We start from the raw sequence: 12055 nt of genomic DNA, 5'->3' as shown, positions 1-12055 counted from the left end.
ATTTTTGGGATTAATGATTTGTGGGCCCAGGGAACAAATCTGATATACATAGCTCACATAAAATTTAGAAATATTCTAATTAATGGGGATAACAGTTAAAAATTTAAAGGGGACAGCACCAGTGGAGTTTGCAGGTACAAAAATTACAAATGTATTTTTGTGGGATATATGAAGAGACGCATCATAACCAAAGTAGTACATTTTTCCCAAAGTGGTTATTAAGAGTAAGTTAGGATCATGGGCCCAAAACCCAATCAAAGTATTTTCAGACATAATTTGCTGAATTTTACACACTTGCTCTCAGATCAATCAAGCAAAATTACCTCTTTTCTTCCAGAATATTGACAAATCCACCTCAAAGGTTGCAAATCATTGTTCCCTTTCAGGACTGCGTCTCCTCAAAAGTAATTTCTGGATTTTTATATTTAACTATGCATTTGTTTTCTCTAAAATGTGTTAATAATTTTAAGGTGAAATAATAATGACTGCTGACAGGGCCATCTCAATAACAAGGAAAAATAATAACCTTTTGATAAAATGTACATTTAAATATGAAAATTTAAGTATTATTATTAAATGATTTTAAAAAGCTCCAAACCATTTACGTGCAAACTTAATGAACTGCACCACTCATTTTAGATTAGTTTTATATGGTTTGATTTTTAAAGACTCGTAACACAGAACAAATGTGCAATCCACATCAAAATGAAACATTGATGGAAATTTGCTGCAGGGCACTGGAATATATGCAGATGTGAAAAATAACAGAACAGTGGAGAGAAATCTCTGCATTCAAATACATGATCCTTTCCCAATTACTCATATAAAATTCTACAGTTTAATGAAATCTGAATGAAGTTTGAATCATGATGTCTAACATTTGTTTATATTTCATACCAAAAATGTATTCTCACTATTAAAACATTCACATGTAATGTCTCATATTTATAATTTGTCCAGAAAGTATTTCTGATTACTCAAGTCATTCTGGGAGCTACTTAATAAGGTCCTACATCACAGGTTATTGCAGAAAATAAACTTCATAGTGTAGGAGATAATGTATTGGAATAACTAATAGGAAACAGAGAACTGGAATAGAGATTTATTTTTGCTGTAAGCAAGATATATAACCAATAATCTGCCACGTGATTGGTTTAAGAAATTCAACTTTTGCAATTTACATAAATATCTGTATGAAGGGGCTGATGGTATGTTTACTAAATTTGCTAAAGATACATAGAGAAACAAGAACAAATGAAGTCCAAAATGGAAGATGTATAGGTTAATGAATGGGCAAATATCTTGCAAATGGAGTACAAGGTGATAAAATATGAAATTGATCATTTTTGTTGGAAAAATAAAACACAACTATTGAATTGGTGAGCTGCAGATGGAATCTAGATATCCTAGTGCATGATTTACAAAAGGCTGGAGGACACATACAGTAAGTAATTAGGTATGATAGAATGGCATGGAAATTGAATATAAAAGTTATACAGGGCATGGACAGGTTCATACCTGCAATACACTGCACAGTACTGGTGTCCATATTTTAAAAAGAATTGAAATGCATTGAAAGCATCTCAAAGAAGGTTTTTCAGACTAATAGTTGGAATCAGTAGGTTATCTTACAAGGAAAGGTTGGACAATCAGGCTTATATCCAGTAGCATCTAAATTAATGGCAGTGAACTTGACTGAATACAAAATATCTTGAGCAGTCTTGACAGGAAGGAGGAGGAAGGCAATATTTCCCAAGTCCAGAACTCAGTGTCACTGTTTAAAGAAAGGGGTCTTCCCACTTAAGACAGCAATGAGACACTTATTTTTCCTCAAAGTTCATCAGTCTTTGGAACACTCTTCCTCAAAGGGGGTGAATGGATTCTGGGGGTAGGGAATAACATACAAGGTTGAGGATATAATCAGGTTAGATATCATCTTAGATTGTGGAGTTGAGTGTAAGGAAAATTGACCTCTGTGTGCTGGAATATTAACAAATAATGATACTAGTTTCAAAAACCAAAACAATAGGACACATTCAACTGTTTACTTCAGCATAACTGCATTACTGAAGTTATATGGTATCCCTGTTAATAAAACCATGAGAACTTCTTACAAAATGTTCATTAACTATAAAGTTTTTGGTGCAAACTAATCAGGATTAAATAGACACCACAACATTAATTTAAGCAACAGGATATTTTTCAAAAGGTTAATTTATTTTTATTACATGATCCTCAAAATTGAGAAAGAACATAAAATACAATATATTTCAGGATCCACATCACTGATCTAACCTGACACATCCGATAATTTTTGAAATTGCAGGAGATGCTTTAAAATAATTGAGCATATTTGGAAGCAAAAACTACAAAAGTTTAGTTTCCACTCAAATTCAGAATACAATGTATTCTGGTTAATCGGGCCATCGGTCAATCAGGCAGCCGCTTATTTGGGACAACAAAAATTAATTGAGAAAATAGCCAGGATTTCCTTTATATAGTTGGGACATCATGCCATTTAAATGTGACAGTATACTGTTGCTAAACTGTTTCTAACAGTTTGTAACTAGCATCAGTCGCATGCACTTGCATGGCCATTAGAAACTACACTGTGCTTACAGCAGTTTATAAATAGCATCAGTTGTATGTGTTTGCCTTCAAAACACAGTGATAGTTGATGAGAAAGAAGGAGAAAGACAATTCAGAACAGTTTTGCTCACTGCAGTTTCAAGCATTCAAGCTTGGAGATGCCAGAAACAGCCAGGAGTGAAAATGAAATTATTTCACTACTTCAGGAAGTTTGGAATTACGAAGAATTTGAAGGTATCAAAAATAATCTTGATTATTACGATGAAAATTAAGATTCAGAAGATGCAACGTCAAAAACATTGTATGAAGCCAGCCCATTATCTGCACTGATTTTGTTCATTTACAGTCAACCAAAAGAACACAGTACAGGTGTCCCCCGCTTTTCCAACATTCGCTTTACAAAACCTCACTGTTTCGAAAGACCTACATTAGTTCCCTGTTTTCGCTAACAGAAGGTATTTTCACTGTTACGAAAAAAATCAGCGCGCGATAAAAGGCAGCGCGCGCCGAGCAGCCGCTCTCCCCCGGATTCGGAATGGCATTCTCGCCAGCATTGCTTAAACACATGCCTGTGACCATAAGACCATAAGACAAAGGAGCCATTTGGCCCATCGAGTCTGCTCCGCCATTTTATCATGAGCTGATCCATTTTATCCTATTTAGTCCCACTGCCCCGCCTCCTCACCATAACCTTTGATGCCCTGGCTACTCAGATACCTGTCAATCTCTGCCTTAAAGACACCCAATGACTTGGCCTCCACTGCTGCCCGTGGCAACAAATTCCATAGATTCACCACCCTCTGACTAAAAAAATTTTTTCGCATTTCTGTTCTGAAAGGGCGCCCTTCAATCCTGAAGTCATCCCTCTCGTACTAGACTCCCCCATCATGGGAAACAACTTTGCCACATCCACTCTGTCCATGCCTTTTAACATTTGAAATGTTTCTATGAGGTCTCCCCTCATTCTTCTAAACTCCAAGGAATACAGTCCAAGAGCGGACAAACGTTCCTCATATGTTAACCCTCTCATTCCCAGAATCATTCTAGTGAATCTTCTCTGTACCCTCTCCAACGTCAGCACATCCTTTCTTAAATAAGGAGACCAAAACTGCCCACAGTACTCCAAGTGAGGTCTCACCAGCGCCTTATAGAGCCTCAACATCACATCCCTGCTCCTACACTCCATTCCTCTAGAAATGAATGCCAACATTGCATTCGCCTTCTTCACTACCGACTCAACCTGGAGGTTAACTTTAAGAGAATCCTGTACGAGGACTCCCAAGTCCCGTTGCATCTCAGAACTTTGAATTCTTTCCCCATTTAAATAATAGTCTGCCCGTTTAGTCGTTTGCAAGATGAGTTCTAAGGTATTGGAAAAGCCTAAAAGAGCTCGGAAGGGTGTTACACTTAGCGTAAAGCTAGACATAATCAAGCGTTTCCGTCATGGTGAACGAAGTCAGGACAAAGTGAGTTTGGCTTGTGGAAGCTGACGAAGATGATGTTGAAGAGGTTCTGGCATCTCATGACCAAGAACTGATGGATGAAGAGCTGATGCAGTTGAAAGAGGAAAGGATAACAATCGAAACCGAATGAGTAATGATAAAGTACAACTTTAATTTTGAAAGGGTACGTCAGTTTAGGGCATATTTACAAGATTGTTTGAATCCTTACTGTATGACCTAAATGCGCGAGGCTAAGCAGTCAAGCAAGCCTTCCACATCAGTCACAGCAGACAACAAACCTCGACCTTTGACATCGAGGCAAGCAGAGATAGAAGAAAATGACCTGCCTGCTCTAATGGAAACAGACGATGATGAGATGGCACCCCATTGTCCCACCACCCCAACTCCCAGGCCGCGGACAGATACCGATTCGCGGAGAATGCAGCGGTAGCCAGGAGGCACACAGCACATCTTTAAGAAAAAAGCCGAAATAAACAAGCTAATTGATTAGGTGCCACACGGCACGTAATTGTCGGCCCAGATCAGAGGTGATGCAATCGGCAATCAGTGTGCTCGGTGCTGTCTTCCCAATTCCAGTAAGTGATACTACACTGTACATACATTATTTCTACTATATATAGGCTGTGTACTTCTATGTGTTATTTGGTATGATTTAGCATCTTCATAGCTTAAAGGTTACTGGAGAGCGCTTGCGCGTGTTTCTGCCGAGAGCGCTTGCGTGAGATTTTCGCTACGGAGAACAGTTCAGGCAATGATTGTGGAAAAGTATATCTACTTTATATAGGCTGTGTATTTATTATATCATTCTTGCTTTTACTATATGTTACTGTTATTTTAGGTTTTAGGTTTTATGTGTTATTTGGCAGGATTTGGTAGGTTATTTTTGGGTCTGCGAACACTCACAAAATTTTCCCATATAAATAAATGGTAATTGCTTCTTCGCTTTACGACATTCCAGCTTATGAACCGTTTCATAGGAACGCTCTACCTTTGGATGGCGGGGGAAACCTGCAGCTGGATTAATTCCTCCATCGATAACTATTAGGAACCAATACACAGTTTTATAGCACTGTTGTGGTATTGGTAGTGTTCTAATTTGTTCTGTATTTCATTTCAATACACAATTTGTTACTCAGTTAAATAGTAGTTTGTCTTTTTTAACTATTTCCATGAAACTTCGACTAATTGGGGAACCACTTAATGGGGCCAAAAGTTACCGGTCATGATGTGTCCCAATTTGCCTGAATCTGCTGCATATAATCCATCATGAGGGTCATAACTCTACATTTCATGTGAACTCACATTAAACTAAGGTCTTAGCTTTCTTTTCAAATTGCCATTGCAGTACTTGTACATGGTCAAGTGAACAAATTCATTCTTTAAAATTCAAAATCATAAGAACATACAGATGCCTTACTTACCTGCAATGTACTTTCAGATGAATCCCAGGACATGCACAAACTGACCACCACTTTTTCCAAGAGTACAACAACGGCACACTAACAAAATTATTGGTTGTGATACATTCAGGATATTCTAAGATTATGAAAACTACTATGCAAATACAGGGCACGTGGGCATGCTATGTTTGCACCTGGAACAAAGTGACACTTGCGGACTGCCCAGTACAATCCTAACTGATTTGATTTGACATACAGTAATTGATGGATTTCACTACATGTTTTGATGTATGGTTGACAAATAAAACTAATTAATCAAAATCAGGGTTGTTTGTTCTTGCTTTCATTCATTTAATGAGTTCACCAAACTATGTTCATACTATTTATCATAATTTGAAAAATAGAGTATCAAGGAAATAATGTAATACGAGTTAAGTTTTACTTGAACTTTTTAACATAAAGTACAAAGAACCAATTTGATACCTTTTTATCTATAAAGGAAACAAATAAAACATTACTAATCTTGAAGAAGAAATGTTTTTTTCCGTTTACTCAAAAATGCATAGAATGACTAAAAATGTAAACTTCTAATCTTTGTTTGATCAAAAGCAGACACATTCTGAATGATCTCATAGTCTGTTTGGTGCACAAATGGGTAATGATTAGTCACTGACATGGAGACTGCAGATGCTGGAATCTGGCGCAAAAGAACAAACTGATGTAGGCTCTCAACCTGAAATGTCGACAATTCCTTCCTCCCATTCCCCATCCCCACACATATTGCTCACCCGACTAAGTTCAAACAGCAGCTTGCTTTTTGCTCCAAACATTATTTTTCATTAATTGCTCCAGTTTCTTCAGAGAAATAAATATCCATGTGTCCACTTAATTTTGTGTCAGTGCCATTTGAAATTATACATCAGAAAAACAGATTTCTACAGTCCTCTGTGATATAAATGGAGCTTACTTATAAAGTTTTAAAATGTTGTAACAAACAATATTTCAATTAATTAAAATAATATTAATTATGACAATACTAGCTACTTTTCTTGCTTGGAATTTGTAATTTCATTTCTGCTGTTCTGAATATTTTCAATGCTCCCATTTAAAATAACATGCACCTTTCATGTTTCCTCTTAGCAACCTGCTGCTTCAACAATGCAGGAAATGTGCTTTCTCCATGATATCAGTCTACATACTAAATCTTACATATTATACTAAACCATATCATCCTATTGGTACAAAAGTAATCACTTAGACTTACCACAATTTAAAAGATTGTCACTTTCCACCTTCCTAGAAGCCAAATCATCACATGAAGATTTTCAGAAGACATTTGATAAGGTGCGGCATAAAGATTTCCAGAAGGCGTTCGATAAGGTTCCGCATAAGTGACTTATCCGTAAGATAAGAATGCATAGAATTGGGGTGATGTATTAGCATGGATAGAGGATTGGTTAATTAATAGAAAGCAGAGAGTTGTGATACTTGGGTGTTACTCCGTTTGGCAATCAGTGGTGAGTGGTGTGCCGCAGGGATTGGTGCTGGGCCAGCAGCTGGTCACGACATACATAACGATCCGCAACAGGGGACCGAGTGCATTGCATCTAAGTTTGCCGATGACACTAAACTGAGCTGAAAAACAAATTGTGCAGAAGATACGGAGAGTCTGCACAGTGATATAGATAAGTTAAGTGAGTGAGCAAGTGTCTGGCAGATGGAGTGCAATGTTGGCAAATACGAGGTCATCATCTTGGAAGGAAAAATGAAAGAGCAGACTATTATTTAAGTGGTAAAAAAATTGCAGCATACTGCTGTGCAAAGGGACTTGGGAGTGCTTGTGCATGAATCTTGAAAGGTTGGTTTGCAGGTGCAGCAGGTTATCAAGGCGGCAAATGAATGCTGGCCTTCATTGTTAAGAGGGAGTGAATTTAAGAACAGGGAGGTTATGCTGCAACTGTACAGGGTACTGAAGAGGCCACACCTAGAGAACTGCATTCAGTTCTGGTCTCCTTACTTGAGGAAGGATATACTGGCTTTGAAGGTGCTGCAGAGGAAGTTCACAAGGTTGATTCCAGAGATGAGGGGGTTAGACTATGAGGAGAGATTGAGTCACCTAGGATTGTACTCAGTGTAACTCTAGAAGAATGAGAGGAGATCGTATAGAAACATACAAAATTATGGAAGGGATAGTTAGGATAGAGGCAGGAAAGTTGTTTCCAATGATAGGTGAGACTAGAACTAGGGGACATAGCCTTAAGATTCGAGGGAGTAGATTTAGGACAGAGATGAGAAGGAACTTCTTTTCCCTGAGAGTGGTGAATCTATGGAATTCTCTGCCCAATAAAGCAGTGGGAGCTACCTCAGTAAATACATTTAAGACAAGGTTGGATAGATTTTTGCATAGTAGGGGAATTAAGGGTTATGAGGAAAAAACAGATAGGTGGAGATGAATCCTTGGCCAGATCAGCCCTGATCTTATTGAATGGTGTAGCAGGCTCAACGGGCCAGATGACCTACTCCCGCTCCTATTTCTTCTGTTCTTAAAGGAATTATCTCTGTGCAATAGAATTTCTAGGCACATCTATCCCTCTGGCAATTATTACAACTGAATCAGATCGTTTGCAACTTTCACATTTTATTTGACGCACACCTCAGCTTCCAATCCCACATTCTATTACCAAAATCCTTTATATACAGCTGAGTAATATTATTTGCTTCCATTCCACCCTTAGCTTAAAAATTGCTGAAAAGCTAACCCATGAATCTCTGACTTTCAGAAACAACTTCAGTCTTGCCCTGGCTGGCATCTAAATATGTATTTTTTAGAAACTTAAGTTCATCCTAAAACCTCATTGCCCATATTTTAACTTGAACATAGTCTAACTTACCCAATAGCTGTGCTCATGTCCTCTCAACAGTGCAGCTTCAGAATCAAATCAGGTTTAGTATCACCAGTATGTGTCATGAAATTTGTTAACTTCTCAATATATAAGGTATGTGCACACATTCCTTCAAGACGTGATACATACCTAACACTGCTGCCTTTCGAGTCTTACAATAATCCAGGATTCATGCACTTCTCCAAATCTGCAAATGTCAAATTTTACTACTCTGCTACTTGCAGGTTAGGTTCTCAGTTCTGGAATTTCTTCCCTAAATAAAAGAGGAATGGCATGAAAGACACTCTATATAATCTACTGATGTCACCTGTCTAGTGACTTCTTATTTTAGTTGAATCTACATTACTTAAACACATTTTGATTTACCATGTTTAAAGATGTAAATGCCATAATTCTCACTAACTGTCACATTTAGTACCTTGCTCCTGCCCCAGCTGCTCCACTGTCCCAATTATCACATCTGCTTTATCTTTGTCCACCATACAGTTATATAGGTATCCATTAGTCTCATGAGACCATGGATTTGCGCTTTGGAAGGTTTCCAGGGTGCAGGCCTGGGCAAGGATGTATGGAAGACCAGCAGTTGCCCATGCTGCAAGTCTCCTCTCTCCACGCCACCGATGTTGTCCAAGGGAAGGGCATTAGGACTCAAGCAGCTTGGCACCGGTGTCATCGCAGAGCAATGTGTGGTTAAGTGCCTTGCTCAAGGACACACAAGCTGCCTCAGCCAAGGCTCGAACTAACGACTGGACGAGCGCCTTAACCACTTGGCCACGCGCCAACACCATACAGTATAGTCATTCCCGAGGGAAATTGGTTTTTGTTACAGTTGCACCTTAAATAATTAAATAGTGATAAGACCATAAATAATCAAGTAGTAATATGTAAATTATGCAAGGAAATAAGTCCAGGACCAGCCTATTGGCTCAGGGTGTCTGACCCTCCAAGGGAGGAGTTGTAAAGTTTGATGGCCACAGGCAGGAATGACTTCCTATGACGCTCTGTGTTGCATCTCGGAGGAATGAGTCTCTGGCTGAATGTAATCCTGTGCCCAACCAGTCCATTATGTAGTGAATGGGAGACATTGACCAAGATGGCATGCAACATAGACAGCATCCTCTTTTCAGACACCACCGTGAGAGAGTCCAGTTCCATCCCCACAACATCACTGGCCTTACGAATGAGTTTGTTGATTCTGTTGGTGTCTGCTGCCCTCCAGCCTGCTGTCCCCAGCCTGCTGCCCCAGCACATAACAGCAAACATGATAACACTGGCCACCACAGACTCATAGAACATCCTCAGCGTCGTCCGACAGATGTTAAAGGATCTTAGTCTCCTCAGGAAATAGAGACGGCTCTGACCCTTCTTGTAGACAGCCTCAGTGTTCTTTGACCAGTCCAGTTTATTGTCAATTCGTATCTCCAGGTATCTGTAATCCTCCACCATGGCCACACTGACCCCCTGGATGGAAACAGGGGTCACCGGTGCCTTAGCTCTCCTCAGGTCTACCACCAGCTCCTTAGTCTTTTTCACGTTAAGCTGCAGATGATTCTGCTCACACCATGTGACAAAGTTTCCTACCATAGCCCTGTACTCAGCCTCATCTCCCTTGCTGATGCATCCAACTATGGCAGAGTCATCAGAAAACTTCTGAAGATGACAAGACTCTGTGCAGTAGTTGAAGTCCGAGGTGTAAATGGTGAAGAGAAAGGGAGACAAGACAGTCCCCTGTGGAGCCCCAGTGCTGCTGATCACTCTGTCGGACACACAGTGTTGCAAGCACACGTACTGTGGTCTACCAGTCAGGTAATCAAGAATCCATGACACCAGGAAAGCATCCACCTGCATCGCTGTCAGCTTCTCCCCCAGCAGAGCAGGGCGGATGGTGTTGAACGCACTGGAGAAGTCAAAAAGCATGACCCACACAGTGCTCGCTGGCTTGTCCAGTTGGGCGTAGACATGGTCCCTCCCACACATTCCACGCATACAGAAGCCTTACAGAGGACACCTGGTCACAAACACGAGAAAATCTGCAGATGCTGGAACTCCAGACAACACACGCAAAATGTTAGAGGAACTCAACAGACCAGAAAAAGAGTAAATGGTTGACGGTTCTGGCAGAGACCCTTCATCAGGTCTGGAGGAGAAAGATGAAGAGTCAGAGTAATTCTACTTTCCATTCCGACCTGTCAGTCCAGGGCCTCCTCTACAGCTGTGATGAGGCCACACTCAGATTGGAGGAGCAACACCCTGTACTCCGTCTGGGTAAAGTCCAACCCAATGGCGTGAACATTGATATCTTGGAACTCTCAGTAACTGCACCCCTCTTCACCATTCCACATTTCCATTTTCGTCTCTCACCTCATCTTCTTACCTGCCCATCACCTCCCTCTGCAGCTCCTCCCACTTCTGTTTCTTCCATGGCCTTCTGTCCTCTCCTATCAGATTCCCTTTTCTCCAGCCCTTTATCTCTTTCACCAATCGACTTCCCAGCTCCTCACGTCACTCCTTCCCCCTCTCAGTTTCACCTATCACCTACTACCTTGTAGTTCTTCCTCCCCTCCTCTCATGTTCCTTCAACAGTTCTGATGAACGGTTTCAGCCTGAAGTGAAGACTGATTACTCTTTTCCATACATGCTGTCTGGCCTACTGAGTTCCTAAGGCACTTTGCGTGCGTTGCTCAGAGGACACCTGGATTGACCTATGAACTACAATGCCCAAACTACAATAGTGTCCCACGAACTGCTACACTACTGTGGCACCCCAACATTGCACCAGTTTTATAGTGGTTGTGCCCACCAGTACTGTATCCTAGTGTTAAAAAGTGATAGATCTCTACCATTTAAGTATTGCACTCCCATATTATATTGGCTTGTCAATATAGTCAATTTACAGTGACTGCTCTATAGTCGCTAGTACCAGTATCTGGGCTTAGGCTTAGGGCCCAGCAACTCAAACCAAGCCCAACGCAGTTTAAGTACCGATGCCCTACAACAGGGAAAGTTGATTCCTATATTGTGTTTAAAGCTACAGTTCCATAGCACTCCTGATTTGGAAGTGTTCTTCCAAATGACATCAAAGATCACTCTCGAGTTGTTCTGAAAAATCCTGAGAACCATTAGTAAGCTATAGGGGTGACAGTAACCTTGTTATGGGGTTCAATTCAACAGAAGCTGGCCTGCCAAACGTAGACCTGATAGACTCGTTGTGCAGGCTGGATCTGTCCGTTGTGCACCAATTATTTTGTTTCTGGAACTACAATAATTCAAGTTGTCATTACTGGCTCACTATACATACAATATTACAAAAATAAATAATGTATGGAAACAGAAATGATCCTCAGCTTTGAACTTATTTATATTTATATTAAATTACCTGAATTCCTTACACATTTTAAATGTCTTAACAGATTTAATGCAAAAAGTTCAAATTTTTCTATTAATTTCTTCTGAGCATCTGTTTTCAAAAAAGAAAGCACTGTTTGCTTCACCGTTTTTCTTACAAAAAAGCCCATTGTGCACCCATCATGAAGCAAGCAAAATTACATGTTTCTGCAACATAATTCCTTTTACCCATGTATGGGAATTATAATTATATTTGTTGCAACTCATTTCAGAATTCTACCGCAAATTTGAAAAAATGCTATCTCATCCAAATTTTATTCCTTTGCTGAAGGGTCGAAATCAGAGAGTAACCATA

The 12055-nt window shown here is 39.8% G+C and overlaps 1 protein-coding gene across 1 annotated transcript in view; it reads right to left on the bottom strand.

The window, feature by feature from the left end:
• Nucleotides 1–12055, bottom strand: part of bckdhb (branched chain keto acid dehydrogenase E1 subunit beta) — a 254524-nt gene that overhangs the window by 127031 nt on the left and 115438 nt on the right. The window lies entirely within an intron of this gene.

The sequence above is a fragment of the Mobula hypostoma genome, chromosome 2 (assembly GCF_963921235.1).
Source record: "Mobula hypostoma chromosome 2, sMobHyp1.1, whole genome shotgun sequence".
NCBI lineage: Eukaryota > Metazoa > Chordata > Chondrichthyes > Myliobatiformes > Myliobatidae > Mobula > Mobula hypostoma.
The sequence above is the reverse complement of the archived record's forward strand: the minus strand, read 5'-3'. Positions and strand labels throughout refer to the sequence as shown.